The sequence below is a fragment of the Nestor notabilis genome, unplaced genomic scaffold (genome assembly GCF_000696875.1).
Source record: "Nestor notabilis isolate BGI_N333 unplaced genomic scaffold, ASM69687v1 scaffold328, whole genome shotgun sequence".
Lineage (NCBI taxonomy): Eukaryota > Metazoa > Chordata > Aves > Psittaciformes > Psittacidae > Nestor > Nestor notabilis.
The window spans coordinates 91,960-104,021 of NW_009939404.1; positions in this window are offsets into that span (position 1 = coordinate 91,960).

Consider the following 12,062-nt stretch of genomic DNA (forward strand, 5'->3'; position numbering starts at 1 on the left):
TGATCAAAGAGTGAAAAATGACACAGATGTATTGAGGAGGAATCCCTGCTCATTCACTACCTCTGGGCTGGTTGATGGTTGGGGGTGAGATGGGGACCCTTAGGCTGTGGGTGGGAGGGGGAGCTGCAGGCAGCTCCAGTGCCTGGGCTAAGGAAACCTGTTGTGGGACGGGAATATTCCTGGGGTTTTCCCACTGTGTGGGGTTACCTGGGGCAAGGAAAGGGGTGCCAGGCATCCCCTAGCAGCTGGTTTGTCCAGGGGAGTGGAGCACCTCAATGTCTGGTCTCATCCCTAGCCTCTGCAGTCCCTCCTTCAGGTGAGCTGTTGCCTCCTCTGTTGACCGGGGCAGTTGTATGGCAGTGCAGGGTGGGAGCTTAGAACATGCTTGGCCAAATTTTACTGGCATATGCCCTCACTTGTATGCTCCACATACTTACTGGTCTCTTCCTAGAGACCTAGAGCTACTAGTATCTGTAGACTCCCTTTTTTTGTTTATATGGAATTCTAAATGAGCAATTATTTGTGCTGGTGCCTCTCTCCCTCCGCACCATCATTTCTTCCTGCTTGGTCCTGGAGAATCTCTGTGTGAGTTGGAGGGTTTGCAGTGGGCTGGAGGCTTGCCTTGAGAGAGCTGCTGTAGCTTTCCTGCCATGGCAGCACCGAAGCTTGGGGGTCCAGAGGGGCCCGAATTGCTGTGATTAATTTAATGTGAGAACCCGGGGAGTGTTCTTTGCCCACCTTGTTTTAGATGTGGGGCATGATGGTGTTGAGCCAATTCGTTGCAGTAGTCATAAAAGGAGAATATGTTTCTAATTACATTAGCTAAGAAAAATAACCAGAAAATGGGGGAGAGGAGGGAATGGGGAAATGAACTTCATAATTTATTGCACAGTGAGATGTGGAAAAAGGCTTTTGTCTAGCTTAAAGGTCTATGTCCAGTAGTGGTTGGGTCTGTTGTGTTATAGGAAGACTTCTGCCGTTCTCTCCCTCGGTGGAGATACAATGGAAATGGCCCTTCAGTTCCACCAGCTACTGAGGCAGCTGCTAACCAGGGAAAGCACATGAAGTCATGCAGAGGCTGCAGGGGTCTGGGGAGCAGGGCTCACGTTAGCCCTGGACACCCTCCCTATGGGGCAAGTGCATTGTGAACTATGTGATCTTGCTGCCTGTCCCTGCAGAGAGAAGGGGCTCCCTTCTCCCTGTTCCTTGCAGAGGTTGTAAAAGATTGTGGGATTGTCAGATTTCTTGAGATAACAGGGTCTTGTGCCCAAGGGACCTGGGAAATAGAGTACTCGCTACTTGTCTGTAAGTAAAGGATCTGCCTTGCCAGTGGGTCTGCAGGGGCAAAGCTCGTGTTCTATCATCCTCTAAAGTATCAGGAGTATTATAAGAATTAGCTTGGATACCCCATGAGAGATGGCCTGAGTGCTTGCCTGTGGTGAACCCATAGCTCGTGCTCTGATTATTGAACTCTGCCAGTGTTTTGCAGTTTGTGGCTCCTGGAAAGCTAGTGGTCTGTAAAGGTTTCAGGTGGTCTGTGGACAGTGGCTGAGGAAGGAAATAAAGATCAAAAGCTTTTGCACACTTCATCGCCCACAGAGGAAGCAAACAAATCAGGAGGAAAACGCATGTCTATCTACTTAAAGCTTAAACTATTTTTCTTTTGGTTATGGCATTGTGGCAGTACTGTAAAAGAACAGAGACAGATTACACATACCCTGCCCCCCAAGAAAGTTAAGTGGTCACCAGATTGAAGAGACAAAAAATGGTGCACTGAAGCACCTCTTTGCTACTGCATGTTCCTGTGACTGTAAGAGGCTGGCTGCTGGCTGCTGTTTATGTGCTATGGCCTTTGGGTGTGATGGGAGCTGCCATCTTAGCCCCCACAGTCACCAGAACAGTGAGGTATTAGAACTGGGCAAGAGTTTCCTTGGGTAACACCATTTGTGTCTCCAGGCAATGCTGGATCTGCTCTTTCTTTGTAGAAAGAGATGGTTAACCCCCAAAGGCAAATTTTTCCCAGGCTTGTCCAATCCAGGCTCTTCCTTCCTTTTGGACTCCTAAGCAGGAAGATAACTCTTCAGAGCCATACCCTGCTCTGCTATAAATTACCCTTTGCTTCTGCATCCCATCAGCATCTGAGCCCTGTTCACCTCCCTCTTGTGCCCTTACAAATCCTTTCTGTTGCCCACCTTGGGAGGTTCTGCTGCTCCTTCTCTGTGGCAGTAACAGCTGCTGGAGCTTGGGCACCTCAGGCTCCAGGTGAAGCCCCTTGCAGAGGATTGTCCCTGGTACAAATGCTCACTTCACACACAGCCGCTGCTCTAATGGGGCAGGAGTTGTCAGGAGGGCACCTCCTGCCTTCCTGTTCTCCTCGGGTGATCTGCTGGTGGTGTAGTTGTTCATCCAGGGAGTAATGTTAAATGTGTAGTGTTGTCCTTTCAGAACAGCAGTAATATCTTCCCTCGCTCTGGTCCCTGAAATGCAGGCTTATACCTAAGCAAAGAGGCCCTATCCACAGCTGGAGAGTTGAAGCTGCCTCTGGAGTCACAGTGACAGGCAGCCTTTCAGCTCAGAAGCAGCTCCAGCACTGAGGCAATATGACATTGGGACCAGAGCTAGCTGTGGCCTTGGGGATGCTGATCTTGTGCCAGCTCCTGGGGTGTCAGTGCTGGGATGCATCAGAAAACATGTCTTGGACTTGTACCAAGGTCGATGAGAGAGACTCTAAGTTGCAGCTTGTCCAATTGCCGTGATCTTGTCCTAGTCAGGCAGTTGCCAGTTCTCTGTTCCTGATTAATCCTCTCCCAGGGGGAAGCTGACCAGCACATCCCAAAGTGGGATGAGAGGAGGAAGGGGATAAATCAGATGTTGAGACAATCTTACTCTCTAATTTTTAACCCATGCTGGCACCCTAAGCCAAACAGGAAGGCAGCAGGAGTTTGGATAGGGATCAGTAGACCTGACTTAGTGCTGTGTGGAGCAGAACCAGTATAATTATGGGCAAATGGGTGTAATCACAGAAATAGCTGAGCTCTGATGAGGGACAGGCTCTTTCCTGGTAGTTTCTCTCAGGAGTGGTGGCCAGCTTGCTTTCCTTCTTCCCCCTGACTGCCCTTTCCCTTAGCTCTGCACTGAGCTTTGCCATCCAAGAATGTCTGCACCTCTCACAGTTGTTAGAACAGGATCTGGGCTGGTATCAATGCACACAGAGGCAGGGAGGTGAAACCTTCATCTAATGTTTGGGAGAAACCAAGGGACAAAAGCCACATCTGCTAAAGCAACCTTGTCAGTCTGGTGGCAAATGTTAGCTTCTCTGGATGCAGGTCAGATATGAGGAGCGCTCAAGCTTGCAAATCTGTTTCCCGGCATTTTCTGCCAAGTACCCACAGCAGTAGGAAGGCCAGGTTAGTGTCCCCATCTGCAGACAATAATTTGAGTGACTTATCAAGCATGAGATGGTGGTCTGGCCCACATCCCTGTGGTCAGGTCATCCTGGATCACAGTCCAAGCCTCTGGTGGTGTGACTGTCCTCCTCCTCCTGCTTTGGTTGCAACAGACTTCATGGGATGCCAAGGACTGTCTCTTTGCTCACAGCTTGGGGGAGCTCAGGACAGGGCATGGTCCTTGAGCCATGGGGCAGCTGGCATGTGTGCCTGTGGGACAGCAGCCACACAGGTACCCCAACCTCACCAGTGATTCCACTGTGTCCCTTGTTACTCAGCCGTCACCCTATCAGCTGTTCCCATTTCTTCCACTGCTGGTTCTGGGTCTGGTTCAGTCATCTTTGCCATCTTTTCTTGTCCCACATATGCATGAGCTTCCTGGTGCAGAGCTGTGAGGGTTGAACCGCACCATCCTCTCCATGGCCCTCATGGAGCCACCTCAGCCATTCCTGGGAGCTTTGCTTCCCAGGCACTTCCAAGGAGCTCCCAGCCCCAAAGTGTGTGTAGGGGCTCTACCAGTGTGTGATCAGTCCTTCGGAGAGCTTCAGCTGCGTGTGTGTGGAGACATTTTGTCTGAGGGATGAAGCTAAATCTAGGCTGTGGTGATACCCCTGAACAGCAGCTCCAGACCAGCTGCTCCCATGAGCTGATGCACTGGTTTCTGAGCCCAGCTACTTGCTGATGGAGAGGCGGCCCCTGGGCACGTGTGTTGGGTGGGGGAACAGGTGCCAAGAGCCTGTCTGGGGGGGAAATCCTTGCTGGTGCCATGAGAGGTTGGAGGAACATGTGGGTTTTCCCCTTCCCTTCTATAAATGGTTTTTGTGAAAACAGGTTTCTTAACTTAGGTTACAACAGCGAGGGCTAAATGAGCCTCACTGTGAGGAGAAAGCTATCAGTGACACACAGAATCATTTAGGTTGGAAAAGACCTTTAAGATTGTGAAGTCCAAGCATTAACCTACCACTGGAAAAGAGTCTTGGCTAGGTTAGACAAGAGATAATCCTTAGGAATGCAGCCTGTCCTCATAAATTATGTTAAATGACTTCTCCTGGCCACCCTCAGACCTGTGTCAGATGCCTGGTGGGATGCCTGCTCTCCTGCAGCGGGGCGAGGGCTTTCCCAGGGCTGCTGGGGAAGGAAGTGCAATCACTGCTATTATACCCTCATCCCCTGCCATAGGAAGTGGTGGCACCTCTGCTTTTGAGTAAGACCCTTGGTCCAAGCCTGGCTTCCCATGGAGCTGCCTCCCTCATGGCTGAGAACATGGGAGGTGTTTTGCCAGCCTTTCCTGCAGGTCAGTGAGGGTGCAGGAACCCAGGGCATGGGAGCCCTGTTCCCGTCGCTGGTGGGAGCACAGGAGTGCTCACTCGCTTGCTCCCTGCTCCATCTGGGTTTAATTTTAGAAACACAGTGCTATCTTGGGGCATCTTTTTCCATGGCATGCAAGTCTTTAAGTAAATAAATAACAGCTCTGTGGAGGTGGAACAACAGCCTGCAACCGCACTGCAAAACACGCACCGAGCGAGTCGAGCCCTGTTTCACTTGCATGTGAAACTACTTGGTACAGATACAGTGGCTGTGCTGCCTCCCTGCCCTCCTCCAGACCCCTCCAGAGCTGCCCATGTGCACTGATTACAAAGAAATAAAACCACCTTGAAATACCAGCCTCGGAGAAGTGGAAATGAAAACCCCTCCAGCTGCTGGGGTTCAGCGAGAGTTCTCTGGCATAGGTTTGCAAAAGCTACAGTTTGCCGGTGATGGGCTAACTGCATCTGAGACATCCCAGAGGGATGTGCTTGGAGGCATCCTCAGTGAGCCAGGAGGGAAACAGCAGGCTATAAAGATGAATGCAAGAAACTTGTGTTTAAATACCCCTCCCAGTCTAGCTGGCCAAGAGCCTTCTGCACACTGTGTTGCTGATGGCTGAATGTCCTGGGTGTGTCCCTCAGAGCGTGTTTGCTGCCTGGAAAATCCCATTAATGCTATTTTACCAGAGCAAGAGCCCATTTTCGCTGCTCAGGTCCAGCAGCTCTGAGATGCCAGCATGGCATGTGTTGCGTTAGCTGCCGGTAACCCTCTCCACCTGAGTCAGCAATGTGAGCTCTTCTAAAGCTCCTTGTCCAAGCAAGACCTTTCCACAGTGGCCTTCCTCTGATGTAGGGACTTCAGGGATTCGCCTGAACCTGTAAGATGCTACAAACAGTGTCAGAATCACCCCGACTGCTGGCTACTTGCTTTGCTCTGCTGCCACAGCATGTTTCTGCTGTCACTGGGTGAGATGGTGGCTGAGATGACAGGGTGCTGCATGTATAAGCTAATATGGCCCGGAATGCACTAGGAATTGGCAGTAGTGCTTCTGGGTGCCTCCTCAAAGCCAAAGGGGTGGCTAGACTGTGCCTAATCGCAGAGGTATGAATGAGCTTTGGCTATGGCTTTTGTAGCAAGCGGGCTTGAAATCAGTGTTTGTGGCTTGGAAAAAGCATCATGAAGCATCCTGGTGCCACTGGATACTTGACGAGGCTTTGCTCTTGTCTTTCTCTCATAAGAAGACAAGCTTTTCTTGTCCTTTTTCCCACAGCTCTTGGCAGGAGCATTTCCAGGCAAGGCTGTGATAGTTTTGTGTTTTTGTTCAGGACTGGTTGTAGTATTTAATTCACTGCAGGGCCTGGGGATTGCCATCTGCCCCTCGGCCTTGCTGGTGATTTCCCCTCCCCGCAGGCTGTGGAATGGGAGGATTTTCCGTGTTGTCCGGTCCTGCCTGCTCCTCCTCTTGCAAACTACCTGTGTAAGCTGTCTCCTGTCCTCGGTGGCCTCAGCCTGCTTCCACTGGCACCACAGGCCTGCAGGGAGTTTCACTTTATTTTTTGTAAACCCTGTTGAAGGCCCTCTCTTGTGGGGCTGGGCAAGCTCTGCCCATGTTCTTCATAAGCCCAGGATCAGGGCAGCCCTGGCAGCAGCTTGTCTTTTCCACTGATCCCAATTAAGATTCAGTCTTGGCAGGATGGAGCCTTCCGAGCTGCCAGCTGCAATAGGAGAGATGAGGCTTCAGGGGTAGCAGAAATTATTCCCTTCCCTCAGCTCGGCTTATTTCTTGGATCTGGGCTGAGGATGGCCCCGGGAGCTGATCTGCCGGAGCCAAATGAGCCACACAGAGCTCAAACATTTCCACTGAGTGTCAGGCCCAGGGTGGGGAAGCGCAGCTCTTGGAGGCACACAGACTGTGGGTGGCAGCTGGGGAGGTGGCGGGAAAGGATGGGATCGGATGGGATGGGAGGGAGGGTGCAGCTCCATGCGCCGCTTGAGACAGCAGCAGTTCCAGTCTCGCTGGAACTGCACGTGGGGAGGCGTGAGTGCTGAACTGACCCTGTTAATGAAATGGGAGTTCGTTAAGGCCTTGGCGTGTGGTGGGAATGGCAGGTCAGAAACCCCTCTCTCCCAGCCCTACAGAGGCAGATGCTACGGGCCAGGTCTCTGCCTGATGGGATGCTACACAGCTCTGCTTGTGCTGATGGAGCTTTGCCACAACTGGCCAGGGCACTGCTAATGGAGCGGCTGTGTATCTGATGGCATGTGGAATTTTCCAAGCATAATATTAACACAACTACATGGTTGTACAACCCTCCTATCTCCTCTTCCTCGCCAGCCTCCTGTCACACCGCAGCCAAGCTGCCCTTGACATTGCAACTGGACACTCTGCTTTTGCTGGCCTTGTGTCCTGCCAGCTGTGCACACTGGAAGTATCATGGGTATAGAAGGCAGTGTTTCTGTTGCATTTACTTGTAAGACTAAATCCATGCAGGAACAGCTTAGTAGTACTGAGAGTTTCTTGTTTTGAGCAGGCTTTCCAGAATTGGAAGGTAAGCTCTATCCCTCTCTGTTGGAGCATTTGTCTCCATAATACTGTTGGTTGTTTGGGCTTCTGGAAGAAACTCTTAAGCAATAATGAAGTGTGAAGCTTTGCTCCATGGAGCAAGTGTTGTGTGGATGGTCCCTTGGAGAGCCAGGGGCACTAGGCAGGCTGATTGAGGGCCATGGCCATGCCATTGCAGTTGGGTTGTATGCATGAAGCTGAGCCATGCCTGGTTTGTCATGCTGCTCTGGTCAGGGCAAAGCTCAGCAGTGTCTCAGGGCACCCATCCCCTCCAGTGAACTTGTACTCAGCTGCACTTCACAACTCTTACTTTGGGTACCCTCTGCATCCTAAAGGAACAAACAAGCCAAGTACAAAAACCGAGATGCTAAACTGAAACCTTTCTAAACATGACACTGGCAGCATGGAGGGACAAGGGAAGGTACGGGTAGCTGGATTTGTGTCTTGGCTACCACTGTTCAAGCTTCTTGTGTCCAAAATGAGAATCTCCTAAGGACAGGGTGAACTAAGCTTGCCCAAAGCTCTTCAGGCCCAGCCAGTGAAACAGGACTTGGATGCTTCACCCTTTGCCTTTCCAGGGAGTGTGGCAGATGTGTCAGGGGTTTGCACACCATAGTCATGGCTTTGCTGTGCTCCTCAGATCCACTGGTTTTGAGACCTACACTGGGGCTTTAACCTGAAGTCTCAAAAAAATGAAAGCAAGTCTAGTCATGCCACTGCAGCCAGCAACTCCTCCAACTGTTGGGTTGCCCAAAATGTTAAGCTTCTCTTGGAGCAAGGCTCTAGTAAGGGAAGTGAACTGTGTTTCCTTGTAACTAATTAGCAGTGCTGTGTCCTGGCCAAAGCACACACAATGTTACAGCCCGTCTTAGGCTTTTAGATGCCTGCGTACCTGCTGCTGAGGCAGCCAGGAGCAGGAAGCTAGTGAAGGACCACGGAAAGGGTGGGATGAAGAGCCAGATTCTGCCCAGTCAAATCCCATGTAAAGCTGGGTAACGTCAGCGACTTACAGAGAATTACTACAGGCCAGCAGTGGCTTAGAATAGCTAAAAATTCATTCCCCTTTTTAGTGCTCAGCTGTTGTTGCTTTTAGTCTGGTTTTGAGTGGTTCCCATTGCGGAAAAAAGATTCCTTCCTAAGGTATTTCAAGCCGTGTCTTCCTTCCATGTCCCACTCTTCCTCCAGCAGTTTCTGAGAGCACTGTTCTCTTTGACCTAGATTTAATCTCTTTAGCAATACTTAGTGACCAGCTTTTGCTGGCTTCTCCTTTACATGCCACATCCAACTTTTTCCAGGGCAGTCTGAGGGTGGGGTGACTAGCTTCAGGATGTGGCCATGAAGGAAAGACAGGCCGAGCTGCCACAGAAGACGTAGGCTGGATTAGCAGTGAACAGACAGTAACTCATAAATGGGACATCAGCTGGGATAAGGCAGAATTTCCATTAGGCAAAAGCTATACTGTAACATTGTGGGGGCTGCTGGGATCTGCAGTATTGGCATTTGTGTGGTGTTTGGCAGCACTGCACTAGCAATGTGACTCGTGCTCTTACAGCACCCTTCAGGAGAAGGGATGTGGTGGGCTCAGTGCTTTATGCTGTTTCTTTCGGTTAAATCGTCAAAAATCTGGTTCCAAATTAGGAAGCTGCTCCTAGAAAGAAGGATGTAAACTTTGTGCTGTTGTCCTGGCATTTGGAGGCTGTACCTGGAGAGAGACACCCTCTGCCAGTACAGCTGCTGTCTGCCCTCTTGCAAAGCACCCGCACTGCACTGTGGCTGGCTACAGTGAACAAAACAGCTCATCAACTTCCTCAGGTAGGAACAGGCCTTCTTGGTAATAGGTGAGAGACTTCCTGGAAGCTCAGTTGGATCAGAAGGGCAATTTCCCTTAGACTTATTAATAATGATTCAGGGGGTATGGGCTTCTCTACAGGCAGTTCTCCCCAGACCTCAGTTTCAGTGCACAGTCCCTCAGACGCGGTTACTCTGCAACACAAAGCAGTACTGTTACATGCACCCACTGACTTGAAACAGGAATGTGGGAGAAGCTGGGATAATAATGAGAGAAATTATTATGCTAAGCCTAAAGGATTACTCAGTTTAAAACCAGCCCGATAGAGAGGAGCTTCACTCAACAAAAAAAGAGAAGAAATAGATTCCTTATAGTAGTGACTTATTGTGACTGATCCCTTGCAAATTGCTGACTAATCACTGCAAGTTATAAAGTCTGTCTTATTGCTTGTCCTGAGGTAATTATTCATAGAAGCTTATGGATTAAAAAATAGATGTTCCTTTGAATGAATAAAACAGGAATCCAAAGCAATACAAAACATATTCCATTACAATTAGTCTTTATTAAAAATGCAGTGGACAAAAAAAAAAGCAAGCCTCCAAAAAGTAGTCAGTTCATCAACATGTATTACACCATTTCCCACCCAGCACCACTGACACATACAGTGCTGTCAGCTCATTTCTCTCACAAATGTTGACTGTGCATAGTTTCAAGACTTGATAATGTAACACAACCATAAAATGGCACCAAAGTAAGTCTGTTTGCTCAAAGCTTCCTGCCCCTCTCAACCTAGGAAAGTAGTGAATGTGCGTAAGTAGCAAAATGTGCGTGGCAGTCATGCATGTGCTCTGTAGTCCCTTGTGCAGTCTTGAGTCACTCCTTTGGGTGAGCTTTACAGCATGATCACAAACTTCTCAGAAGCCAAAGTATCATATGCTCCAAAGCATCATTTTAATACCACTGAGTATGTCTAGCGTCCTTTTAGTTTTCAAAATGAGCTAAGACTGGGTGAGAGCAGGGAAGGCAGGGTGTGTTGTGCATACTGGGGGGAGTTAAGTGCTTGTGTGTAATCAGTTAACTTGGGAGGTAACACACGTGGTTCCTGTTCCTGGCAATCTGTTCCATGCAGAGCTAGGGAACTTTTTGTGCTGTGGGCGCAGCAGCTCCACAGATGAACATAATTTCTTGTATTTGTAGGGTTGGGGGATTGTTGGTGCTCAGTACAGCAGTGCCAGGTACGCCCCTGCCCCTACTATTAACTTACAGACGCATCAGTGCTGTCAAGGCAAACATGACTGTAACACTGGATATATGTGTACAAATGTTAATGGAGTTTGAGCACCAAGCTTTCCCAGCTCCTTCCCCATTCATCTATAGCTGCTGTGTGTGTCACTGTATGTGCCTTATTTCACAGTAACAGTGAAAAAAGAATCAAATTAATTAATCTATGATGGAAAAGGTGCCTTCTGTGGTAGCCAGTGTATGAAATTTGTGGAGGATTTATAGTAAAACCTATTGCCTCCTCATCTTAGACCTGTGCTTACCTTAAGTGAGCAGGATGTGTGTGATGTGTGCTTTACCGCTGCTCACAGTGACTAAACCTTATTTCATAAGAAGCAGCTACCTGCAAAGTCTAAGATAATTTTTTGGTAGCCTCTCTGATATTACTGGAGCTGTCTTCAACTCTCTGTGCGTATGGAGAGGGAGCACCCAGAATCATATGCAATTTCACATTAGCCATAAGCACTAGAAAACAAGTAAATGAAAGCTGGAAACACCCTGTTTAGAGAATTTAAATTAACATTTTAAAAGGATCCATCAGTATTACCCACCATGTTGAGTAGTCTCTTATCTAGGGTAGTTGATTATCAAAGCTATTTAATGCTATGTGACAGTGGGCACTGTAACATTTATGGGGACAGTTAAGAGCTCTGAGGACAGAAGACTTCACAAAAGCAAACTGAAGAAACATGAAGGAAAACATTCTGACCAAAGCAACAGCAATTACCTTACCCTTCCAAGCGGCTACTAGTCTTCAAGTTCGTTTTATCTGTCAGGACGATGCAGGCTGCTGATTATTAGGTGCTGCACTGTAGGACTAAAAAATTTTGGGTCTTCTGGGGCTTGGTCTGATACCTATTTCTAAAGTCAGGGAGAGCTGATGCCTACTTCTATGTGTGGCACAATTAAGCCCTTGAGCATGCAGACACAGGGCCTCTATGTATTTGAGTGCTAAGGTCAAAATGCTGGAACATGCTTCTGACATTGTAAAAGATCTCTTTCATATCAGCAAAATAATTCTTCCAAACCCAGAAATCCTCTGTGTCTAAATCATCATATTTTACAAAGCAGAGAACTGAATAGCTGCCATCTTTTTTGGCTTTTCGTTGAAACTGATACATGGGTATTCCCATTTGCAGGCAAGGGAAGCAGTAGCAGTGCAAAGGGATGGGAGCTGCACCTCTGAGCCTGGCTGTTCCCCAGCTACAATCTCTGCTGTATGGTAAGGTTCCCAAGCTGTCACCTTCAAAATTCAACCAAAAAAGTCAGGGGGAAAGACAGACACAATTCTGAAATCTTAATCCTTGACTTAAAAATAGTTGCCAAATAACAGCACTTTCAGCACTTGCTTCATTTCCAGAACTCACAGTTGCATGGTGTGATGACAGCAGCTGTGAATATTTCACAGTAAGAAGGAAAAACAAACCCAACTCTGTGGTATGACTAGGAATCTTTGCTCTAGCTCATGGTGAAGACACTGAAATTAAGGTATTGGCAGAGTGGAGAAGCTTGTTCTATAAAAAACGCATGTGGTTATCAACAAGGATAAGTGACTCCAACTGGTCACCCAGCAGGAAGCTGACAGTGTAAGGCAAAACTGGAGTTTTAGGGTTGCTGTAGGGTATACCTGCTGAGGTTTCCAAGCCTCACAGCTGAGTAGTAGTAGTTCTCTAAG